The sequence below is a fragment of the Talpa occidentalis genome, unplaced genomic scaffold, assembly GCF_014898055.3.
Source record: "Talpa occidentalis isolate TD23 unplaced genomic scaffold, MPIMG_talOcc4v2.1 talOcc4.6, whole genome shotgun sequence".
In the NCBI taxonomy this organism is placed as follows: Eukaryota; Metazoa; Chordata; class Mammalia; order Eulipotyphla; family Talpidae; genus Talpa; species Talpa occidentalis.
The window spans coordinates 71,756,611-71,768,362 of record NW_023604972.1 but is presented as its reverse complement, the minus strand read 5'-3'; the positions used below and the strand labels follow the sequence as shown (position 1 = coordinate 71,768,362).

General features: G+C 38.4%; 3 pseudogenes; 1 reads left to right on the top strand and 2 right to left on the bottom strand.

Annotated features, from left to right (window-relative positions):
- Positions 1–1,310: 1,310 nt before the first annotated feature.
- Positions 1,311–5,100, bottom strand: LOC119260386 (ADP-ribosylation factor-like protein 6-interacting protein 6; annotated as a pseudogene).
- A 363-nt stretch (positions 5,101–5,463) lies between these two features.
- LOC119260385 (purine nucleoside phosphorylase-like) lies at positions 5,464–8,231 on the top strand (annotated as a pseudogene).
- A 2,526-nt stretch (positions 8,232–10,757) lies between these two features.
- LOC119261487 (U6 spliceosomal RNA) lies at positions 10,758–10,857 on the bottom strand (annotated as a pseudogene).
- Positions 10,858–11,752: the final 895 nt, after the last annotated feature.

Below are 11,752 nucleotides of genomic sequence, written 5' to 3'. Positions count from 1 at the left end.
TTATCACCTTACAAATAGCCTGTTGAGTAGAAGAGGATACAAATACTTGCTTGGAGAGCTGAGGGTTTTCATTTTGTTTTGTTTTGTTCCTGTTTTTACCTTCTTCTAGACTTAATGGAGAAAAATTTTGAAGAAGATATTTCATTATTCTCATATAGTTTTTGTTTATATGTCTCTATAGCGGCAAAAAGACACAAAAGGAAAACATAAACTATTGATGCCACGTTGATTTACTTTCTAATCTTGTTTTTTTAGTGTTTGTGACTAGGAAAATGTACTAATCAGTTGACAATTATTCCCAAAACCCTCCCATAGAGATGTATAGGAACTAAGTTTAAATATATATATGAATTAAGTTTGAAGTAGCAAAGTTTGTATTCTCTTTTCCCAGTCATTATCATCTTTCCTTTCATTTGTCCAAATTAGATTTTACAAGTTTTCCCCCTGGCATCTTTCCCAATTTACTTGGTTGTATCTGAACAGTCTTCAAATTTGCTATGGCTTAACCCTGGAACAGAATCACTGCCACTGAACATCAACACATTTGGTTCAGAAAGTATTTTTTTAATAAAAATTTCAGGTTTATATTTATTAAAAGAAAATAACATCAGTTCTGTTGAAGTAACCATAACACACCAAGATAAATATTTGGAATTGTGAAAACAGAAATATGAAGTTTCACACATCTCAATATTTTAATGGTTCAAGTAATTTGTTTTCAGTTATTTTTTTTCTTAAAAATAAGTGTTCTTGATTTTAAACTGAGGGCAAAGTGTTTTTTACAAAAGACAAAGTACGTATGAAAAACGGTAGGCATTAGGTCTGTACCACCTAAAAGGTAACATTTACACTTTTCTGGATATAACAATTTTTAAGACATACAAATTCAATATGTAGTAGGAAAATATGTAAAGGTCACATAAGGAACTATGTCCCATTAAAAAATATAAATGCACCTTCTATTGATTATTATGTGAATATTGAAAACTAAATAATCTTATTTAAAAACAGCTTCTACAAAATGTAGTTGGCATGGGCCTCCCTGGTGGCACAGCAGGTTGAGCTCAGTGCTGTGAAGCTGTCTGCAGCCCCTCTGCAGTGTAGCTTCAATTCCCTGCCGGCCAGGGAGAGAACCACATGGCTTGGCAGACCTCTCTTGTCTTATCCACTGCTCCCCTCAGCAGTGGTTTCAGTCTGTCTGCCTGTTCTGCTCCCCGCTCTGTCTCTGGTGAATTCTCTCACCCTTCCGTGCCTCTGGCCTGTAAGCAATCATGACTACATTTTGCCGAGCATATTGTTTCAGCGTGGGTTCACAAGAGGCACCACGCTACAGTAAGAGCAGCTACAAGGCCATTCAAAATTTCCAGGCTAAATCCCATGTGGAAAGAATGTCCCCTCTGTTTCTTGGACCTGTCAGGTGAAAGAGTAGGAGGAGGAAACATTCCCGGTTCAAAAAAATCAAAATCACTGTACAATAAAAGCTGCAGAAGAAGAATCCGACAGATAGGGGCATTATAATTAGAGTTCAGAATCTTTAAAAAAAAAATTATTTTATTTATTTATGCATACAAGACCTGGTGTGTAGGCCAGAGGTGTGAGGGGTGAGAAGATTCACCAGAGACAGAACAGCTAGACTGACTGAAACGCGCTGCTGAGGGGAGCAGCGGGGGAGGCAGGAGAAGTCTGCTGTGCCATGTGGGTCACCTCCCTGGCCAGGGATCAAGCTTGTGCTGCAGTGGCTTGTGCTGCTGTGACTTAACCCCTTGCACCACCAAGGAGGCCCAGAGTCCCGAATCTTAATAGCCCAGTGTCCACATCATCTTCATTCTTCAAATTCTCGGTGTATAGTTATTTTAACATCGAGTAAGTGATAGCAAGGAAAAAGACGAGGTGGGTGGCAAACTGCAGTGAACAGAGAATTGAGAGCATGGGATCCAGCTGCGCCTTGCCTGGGTCTGGCCATGCACAGCAGCTGTGATGATTCCACTGTGTTTCTCAGGTAGTTGCAGAGACTGGCCCCATAGCGGGAGTAGCCCACTTTCTCTGAGGCTCCCAGACTCCCAGGTCAGAACTCTGCCCTTGGGTCCCTGGCTACCTGGTAGCATCTTTCTTCCTCAGGGACTTCACCCTCACACCCAACTGTGGCCCCTGAGTAAAGGCGGAAGACTTTGGCCAGGGAGCGGAACAGCAGCGCCAGGGTGGCAGCTCAGGGATGCCCAGGGCTTCCTGTTCTCTATGAACGATGTAGCAGGCTGGTTTGGGAAGTCTTTTATCCTTGGGCTTTAGTTTATTTACTTGAGTCTACTTAAAAAATAAAGATAATCATGGAGAGCTTGACTGAATACCGTTCCTAAGCACACAAGTTAAATGTCGTTTATGGAGAACTATATTCAGTTCATACTCTTGTCAGCAGCAACATTCAACATGGGTGAGGAGAATGTTCTACCAGTAAAGGCTGCCTCACAAATCCACCAAGACCTTCCCTTTCTTAACTAGTTTTCAATTCACAAAGAGGTTTGACCTTTACCCTATGGTTTCTTAATTCCTTTAAAGTCAGGGGGGAAATTGTGAAAGACTTATTAAAATGTCTTATAAAAGACTGCTCATTCCTCAAAAGTTGGCTCTTGCCTGCCAGCTTCTCTCTTCATTTATTTCCCTTGGGATTTGAAACATTACTCCAGCTACCTAAGTCACAGTAGAATGTTCTCTTCATTTTCCAGGGAGTTTTCTCACCAGATCAGAAGTTTTTTAAAGCAACAGTTTGTAATAAACTGAACAACAATAGTTTGAATAAGCAATTCCACAAGGTTCACAAGAGCCCCTTAGACTTGGAGTTATCAGGAAGTGTTGGGATGGACTCTGAAACTTTAGTTGACTGATACACTGGTGTTAAAATTAGCCTGATATAGTGTTCCATAATGAATTTTATGTCAATAAAAAAAAAAAAAAAAAACACAAAAAGGGGCCTCCCCTGCTGGCGCAGTGGTTGAGCGCTGGGCTGCGAAGCTGCCCACAGCCTCTGCAGCGCCGGTTCGATCCCCGGCCGTCCGTGAGGGTCCCACATGACGTGCAGACCTCTCCTGCCATACTCGCTGCTCCCCTCAGCAGTGTATTTCGTCTGTCTGCCTGTTCTGTTCCCTGCTCTGGCTCTGGTGAATTCTCTCACCCTCCCACGCTTCTGAGTGTACCCAGTGCTTGTATAAATAAATAAATAAATAAATAAGATAGATAGATAGATAGATAGATAAATAAATAAATAAAAAGAAAGAAAAAGAAAAAAGAAAAAAAAAACACGAAAAAAAACCCCACACAAAAATAAGGTTCCATAGCTACTGTGCACTGTGTTAAGAACATTAAGAACATTAGGCATTACTTATTCTGATCTGAAAGAGTCCCTGGCCTCTATGAACCCTTCTTTTATCCTCCCAGACCTCTGATCCCAGGAGGAATCTTGCTATGTATGAACCCAGCAGCCACCCTAAATCTTTATGGGTCTCAGCTCTTTAGTAATGCCATTGACATCCACCTCAAAAATGTTGACACTTCCTTTTATAGTGACATTGGACAGACCATTTCTTTGTGGTTGTCCTAATGAAAATGGAATTCAGCTGGAACACACACACACACAAACATACCCTCACCCCTCCAATCCCCCCTCCCCTGTCTCTCTCTCTCTCTCACACACACACACACACACACACACACATACTTTTTTTCCTGCTTCCAAATCCAAATGCTTTTATTTTCCTTTGATTTTCAGCAGGCCTCTTTGGGAGTAAAAAGCTATATTGTTTTAGGGTAGTTTCAGTGAATGGGTCATTTCCCCTCCTTCTGCACTATGAACATACTCATGATAACAATTAATGAGAGGAAGGGTTTTTATGATAGCGTCTAGCATCCGGTTTGCAGTTTTTAAATTCTCCCTATATGTGCACGGATCCTATTACCTCTGGGAGAGCTCTTATTAATCTCAGTGTCAGAGCTGTTTCAACAAATCTACTGTAATAATGAAAAGTCATCTTATCACACTTTGCTCTCAGTAAATTTACCATTCTTTGATAAGGTTGCGAACAACTGGGAAGTAATTGATCTGTAATTAGTGTGGCAACTGCTGAAGAGAGTCTGTGCTGGGGTTTCTTCATTTATCTGCCCAGCACAGTGCATCCTGAGCCCAAACACTAAATTATTTAGCATTCCTTTCAAATACAAATGGTCTCAATGGGTTCTCCATTATTTTAAGAACTTTCTGAAGAGGAGGTTAACATTTAAATTTCTGATTATCTGTCACCAGCACAGTGCTTAAAGGAGTTGGGAGTGGAAGGGGATTATTTTTCACACATGACTTGCCTGCTGAAGCCAGCCTGCATTCTGAATGGAGAAGGACAGGGGCTCTTTGATCTGAACCAAACTTGCACAATTTATCTTTCAAATGCACTAAAGGTTTTGATAAATGTCAATTTGACAATTAAATTCTTCAAGGGCCACAATATATCACCATCACAGTGCCTATTTTTGAGGGTCGGTCAGCCATAACATATTTCAGCAGGCTGCAGCAAGCAGAAGTCAGAGGGGAAAAGACAGCTCTCAGGACTAGCCCTTCTACACATGGTATTTTTTTGTCTTTTAGTAAGTAAAATAGCAGTTATCTTTTCTTCAAGATGGGGCACAATTCCAATGGCAAAGTTTTAGGCCAGACCTATAATGCAAAGGACTTGTGTTCAAGATCTGTTCTCTATCATTTCTCTGATAGTTGGACAGTAATAAAGGAAACCTCTTCTGTCCTGCGCCTTTTTTGACAGAATATAGAGTATATTTATTTGGCAGAATTCAGAATATATATATTTATTACAGTATATATTTATCCTCTCAAAGATATTTTCCTTTGCATTTTGCAAGAGATGACTACTCAGAGTTTGTATGAGGAGTAGAAGTAGAACAATGGCATTGGGACTTTAGTTTTCTGTATGATTCAGTTTATCTTCTGATTAAAAAGGTCACTGATCAGTCAAAGAGTGTGGATGGTAGTAGCAGGTTGAAGGGTATGGAAAAAGTTAATAGCAGGTGTGAAAATTTGAGATGAAATTTCACCTTCGAGGTCATTCCAAACTTTTAGGGTATGGGAACTTCAAAGTTATTTCATGCTCAAGCTTGGATCTTCCTATGTGTCTTTGAGAACTAAAATAGCCATCAGATCATGAAGAAGGCTTGGTCCCTGTCTTCTCATGGTTTACATTCAAAAGCACTTCTCCTCTTTGCTCTTTTTGCTCCATGAAAACTCAACTTGTGCTGGAAGAATAACAATCATGATGTGACATTTTGAGATGTTTCACATGAAAGATTATTTTGAACTCCATAGTTACGAAGGAGTTTCTGAAGAACTGACAAAGGAGGATGCTTTGGACAGAGCAACAATGCCTCTGTGATCATCTTTCAAGCTCTTCCATCATCGTAGGTAGTGCCGCCATGGCCCAGCGCAGTCCCACAGCCCAGACACTCACCGTGGATGTGATGCTATCTTTTGACAAAACTGACATTTCAAGATTGTGAAGACTAGTGCTCCCAGATCAGATGACTGACCTGCTGAAAATAGATATAAGTTGCTGCTCTGATGTCTATATGATATCTTTTCTCAAGAACTGAGAAGAGTCCTTACTGTCTCTAAGAAAAAGTGAAAAGGAACCAACTGTCTGAGTGTCTTGAGGGCATCTCGCTCTTTCTAAGACACATTAGTTTTTTGGATGGGCTATTAAGCAGTATTGTCAATGAAGCTCTCCAAAAATTGCCATGTGCTATCAGTCCTCAGTACCATGGAGTTATGAGTTCTGAAAGTTAGCCTAAAACTGAAACAGAGGTCACTTTCCTGAACTTCAAAATGTTTACAGTCTCTAATTTTTTGTAAAGGACTGAGAATAACAACTATTTTGTAACTGGAGCTACCAGGGGGTGCTTGTCATGTGCTTAAGTTTATTTGATGATGGCGAAATTGAGTATAATAACAAGGAAAAATGTGGTTTTGGCCACTGACATTTCAAAGTCCAGCAATGACAACTCTAGCTGAAATTTACGATGTGATTCTTTATCTTTTCTATGGCATCCATATCATATCCAGGTCTTTGTTCCTACAAGAGTATTAATTTAAGGTGTATACCTTCCCTGTAAGTAAACTCCTCATTTGTAATTTTTTTTCCTGTTTTCTCCAACTGTATCTCATTAGCTATACTTAAGAAATCCATGTTTAGGTAAAGCTCTGTTTATACATAGATAAACAATTATCTATTTGAAGTCCTGATATTCAGACATTCTATATATCCTTAATATATATCTTAAAAATTATCAGTGCCCTTTGAGAGGATATTGCTGATGTAATGAAGCTTTAAAATCTCCTTCTCTACATAAATTGTTTTCTAAAGTATCACCAAATGAATCATGCACATTAAACATATGGAGATCAGGCTGGAAAATTTATCCACAATTGAGATTTCCCATTTACCTCAAAATATCTCCTGTTGGTATTTCCTGTTATCTAACCCTGTTCCATGCATCACTGGATGAATTGCTTCAAGATCTGCCCAGAGTTTTGCCCTTTTCACTGTCTTTTGATGCACCATATGCTACAGGACAGTCCGTCTCTCTTGCTGGTGGTGGGGTCTAAGGCAGGAGCACAAATGCAGACTAGCATATCATAGGTCTAAATAATTAAAAGTGGTATGTCTACAAATTATAAAAGTTACATATTGAAACTAGCACTGTCAATAAAATGTTTATTCTTCTACCTTGATAAATATATGTTCAAAATAACAAAGATTTAGTAATATGTAAAAAGGATTTAGTATGACTGAAAGTCAGCAAGATACTGTAGATAATAGAATTCAGTTCCTTTTGAACCTGTCTGGATATTTGATTGTTGTGCTGGTGATGTTAGGATGAATAAAAAATAAGACATATATAATTTATAAGTGATCTATCTCCTAAAAATTTTTCTTATTCTGCTTTCAGCAAAATTTTATTTTATTTATCATTAAACATATGTAGTTAGGTGACATCCACATAAGATAAAATTAATCATTTTAAAGTGAACAACTATTGCATTTACAATATTCACAGTGTTGTAGAACCAGCACTCCTATCTAGTTCCAAAACATTTTTATGAGCCCAAAGGAAACCCTGTACTCATTAAGTATTTATTCCCTGGTTCCCACTCTCCCAATCCCTGGCAACCATGAACAAAATTATATTGTCACAATTAAGATTTTTACATAAATTTTATCTTATTGCCAAAAATCATCTAATGTATTAAGTGAAAGATTGATAGTCATAATAAATGAAATGTAAATCATTTTCATCAAAAACTTAAATCAAACAAAAATTTAATATTAATTTTCATATGTTTTTCAAAAAGTCCTTTTTCCTCTACAGTGATAAAAGGCAGCACCAAACATCTGTCCAAGTACAGCGCCAGGTCACACTGGTGCGTGGGCATTTGGGTCCCTGAGTGGCACAGCCTGTGTGATGATGCAGGGCAGGTTCTATTGTACATGTGTGAAGGCTGTTCCCTCTGCAAGGTGACATTCTCAGGGAGGATTTTCCGACACCTTCAACAATGCAGCTGGAGGGTTCTTCCCAATTCTGAGGTCAGTGTTATGTTGATCCGTGTTCACATCAACTTACTTGGTTTCAGTGGTCAGAACCATCCCTGAGGGCCCAATGATGAAAGGTCTGGAGCTGCAGAACTAACTTCCCTGCCATGTCTGATGCCTATTACTGGACTGTGAGGCTGATGTCTCACCATACCTAGAAAAAAATGGGGGGATCTGCGGGAGCTACAGGAAATTAGCTGTGTGACGGTGGCGGGCCCAACTTTGTGACTGTGGCAGTCTCAGTGTTGCAGAAGCTGGGGCCAGGTGCTGTTGGCATGAGCACATTACCAGAAATTAGAATTGAAAGGCACTGTGGACGACAAATCTGTGGTTTCTCTCTCATCACTAGTAAGATCTTCATGGATTAAGAAACACTGCAGAAGGCCAACCAGAGGAGGTACTAGAGGCCGAGAAACAAGCTGCCCAGAATCAGAGCAATTGATCTCCATTCTTATGGCCACCGTTTCACTGCCTGGCATTGCCAGTTACCCAGTGTGGGGTAGTCCAGTCTCTCTTACGTGGGATCCCACTGACTTTGCTGCTACTGACTTTGGTCCCTTTCTGGGATCACGTGCCTCTGCCTTTAGGCAGTAACAGGAAGGAGAGGAAGATCCCTATTCTTCAATTTCCCCATTTCTCCCACCAGACTCTTCTGGCACTGGGTCCTCTTTTGAGAAGTTATCTTCTCAGAAACAGTTTCTGCCCTCATTCTTCTTCAAGAGCTGGAGTGCAAGCTCTACCACACATGTGGGGATATGCACAGGATTTGACTTGGGCCATTGAACTTGGCAGAGTATCTATTCCTGGTTTTTTGAGATGATGCTTGCTCTCACATTCCTGGCCACTTACGTCTGCCTCCCTCAAAGTCTGGACACCCCAAGAACCAGTCCAATACCTCTTAGACTTTAATACTATGGTATTTTGAGACTATAGAGAAAGATGAAATAAAAGAATGTAAAAGGTTAAGTATAAATTACAATTTCTCAATATAAGTTTAATGTAAACTTTAAAAATAAAGCTGACATTTTAATTTGCCTTTTTAAAAATAGCTTTATTATTTTACAAAAATAAAAGGTAAACATGATCTTAATGTTCACTTACAGTATAAGATGCCTACATCTATGCAAATTAATAGTGACATTGATTAATATTTTGAAAGTGTTCCTCCATTACCATATGAAACTACTGCAAATAAATTGTGGGTGGCAACAAAACAATAAATAGGGACAGGACTAGAAGGGGGGAAAGGTTCTTTGCACCAGTGGCATACAGCTAAACCAGCATCGGGAAGAAAGGAGGGAGAGCACCCTGATCACATCAATTTCAGTGGCGTATATACTCCCATAATGCCTCATTTCAGGTCACTGCTAATTTAAAAACTGGCTTGCACAATTCCTGCCTTTTTAACAATAGGATCTAGCTTCAGCACAACCTACATGCCACCTTGGGAAATGATACTTCATTATGCAGGAAACTGTAACATTCATGCTATCCTAGAAGAAGAATTTGACAAGTTACTTCATTTATCTTTCCTCAAAATAAGCATCCTCAATTCAATGGTCCCCACACTCAGACACAGCCTCCATCTCAGATGAAGAGAGCAGCACAAACCCCAAACTTTCAGATGGTTTGGACAGAGCTACCTTTTGTTTCAAAGACACAGGAAAAGAGATGTGCAAAGTGTTTCTCTAGGGTCTGAATAGTGTTAATGAAAAGATAGATGTTTAGGAATTCTACTCCTTCTGTGCCAATGCTAACCATCAGGTTCAGCAAGAAAGAGGCTCCTGTGTATTCTTTACTCCATTTCATGGGTTTGCAAAATTCAGAGTCCTATAAAGTACAGAGTCCCATAGTCCCTTAATAGTAAAACTACTTATCAATCAGATCACTTGTACTAATTATAATTGTAGGTCTCTTTCCTTAGGTTTTGACCCATTAGTTTTGTCATAGACTGACAGAAGTAAATTAAAATCTATTAGAGAGGCTTCTAATTTCTACTTTCTTTGATTTTGATATGCTTTTCTCTCATGACTAGTGGTGTTGATCATCTTTTCATGTGCTCATTGGAAATTTATATATCTTCTTTGGAGAAAAGTCTATTCCAATCCTTTGCCTGTTTTAAAAATTGGCCTATTATTGAGTTTTAATAATTTTTTTTGTGTGTGGGACCCTCGCCGGCGGCCAGAGAGTGAACTGGCGCTGCAGAGGCTGCGGGCAGCCTCACAGCCCAGCGCTCAAATGCTGCGCCACCAGCGGAGGCCCGAGTTGTAATAACTTTTTATATATTTTATCCAATCCAATAGGATTTACAAGTATTTTTCCTTTTCTGTGGATTATCTTTTCACTTCATTGATGGTATCCTCTGAGGAACACATAAGTTTTTAATTTTAATTATGTATAATATATCTAATTCATCTGCTTTTTTCTTTTGTTTGTGCTTTTATGTCATATCCAAGAAATCACTGCCTAAAATCAGGTCAGGATGATTTACTCCAATGTTCCGTCTGCATTTTATAATTTTAGCTCTTACACTTATGTCTGTGACCCATTTTAAGTTAATTTTGTATATGGAATGAGGTAGAAGTCATTCCAACTTCTCTCTTTTGCATATGGATATTCAGCCGTGTCAGCATTGTTTGTTGAAAAGAGTATTTTCTCCCCCAGAGAGCATTCATAGCATCTTTGTTAAGATCATTTGGCCATAAATGTAAGAGTTTATCTTAGAGTTCCAATGGAGTTTCATCTCAGTTTATATGTCTATCTTTATGCCAATATCACATTGTCTTGATTACTGTGACATTATAATAAGTTCTTAAATTATTATATGTCCTCTAACTTTATACATAGTTTGCAAAATTGTATTATTGACTATTTTGGATCTCTTGAACTTCCATATGAAATTTAGAATTCATTTGTCATTTTCTACAGTATAGGCAGCTAGGATTTTGATGGAATTCCATTGAATATGTAGTTGAATTTTGGAATTATTGCCATTTAACAATATTGTCTTCCCATCCTTAAGCATGAGGTATCATTTCATTTATTTAGGTCTCCTTTAACTTTTTCAACAATGTTTTGTAATTTTTTAATGTTCAAAGAGAGTGCCCTTTTATTGACACAAAAAATATGGAATGCTTCACGAATTTGCATATTATCCTTGTTCAGGGGCCATGCTAATCTCTATTGTTCCAATTTTAGCATATGTGCTATCGAAGCAAACATTTTCAATTTGTTGCTATAAACTTTTTGGGATGTTATTATAAATGGAATCATTTTCTTAATTATATTTAATTGCTCATTACTAATGTATTAAAATATAGTTATTTTATTACACTTCGACCTTGCTGTATTCATTTAATAATTCCAATAATTTTGTGTATTAGTGTGTTTTTTAATTTCTTACTATTTTACATATATATATATATATATATGGTCCTGCCTTCTACACATACAAATAAGTTTATTTCATTATTTTCTAATCTGAAAGGCTTTTGTTTCTTTTTCTTGCCTAATCCCCCCCTGACTAGAACAATGTTAAATAAAAATTACAAAAGCAGATGTCCTTGTCTTCCTTCTGGTTTTAGGGGAAAAACTTTCCATCTTTCACCATTAAGATGTTAGATGTGGTTTTCATAGATGACCTTTATCAGGTTGAGGACGTTTCCTTCCATTCCTACTTTTTTAGCATTTTTGTTGTGAAATGGTGGTGGATTTTGCTGAAAGCTTTTTCTGCACCTCTTGAGATGGTATGTACTTTTTGTCCTTTATTAATGTTACATTGATTAGTGTTCAGATGTTACATCAACATTGCACTTCTGGGATAAATCCCACTTGGTCATGATGTATAGTCATTTTTACATCTGCTGGATTTGTTGTGGGTTTTTTTGTTTGTTAGTTTGGTGTTTTTTTTTGTTTGTTTTTTTGTGGGATCCTCACTGGCGGCCGGGGAACAAACCCACACTGCAGAGGCTGCGGGCAGCCTCGCAGCCCAGCATTCAACCGCTGCACCACCAGGGGAGGCCCTGTGCTTTTTTTTTTAATGGAAGATTTTGCATCTATGTGTTTGAGATAATGGTTTATACTTTCTTTTTTGTACTGTCTTTGTTTTGGTATTG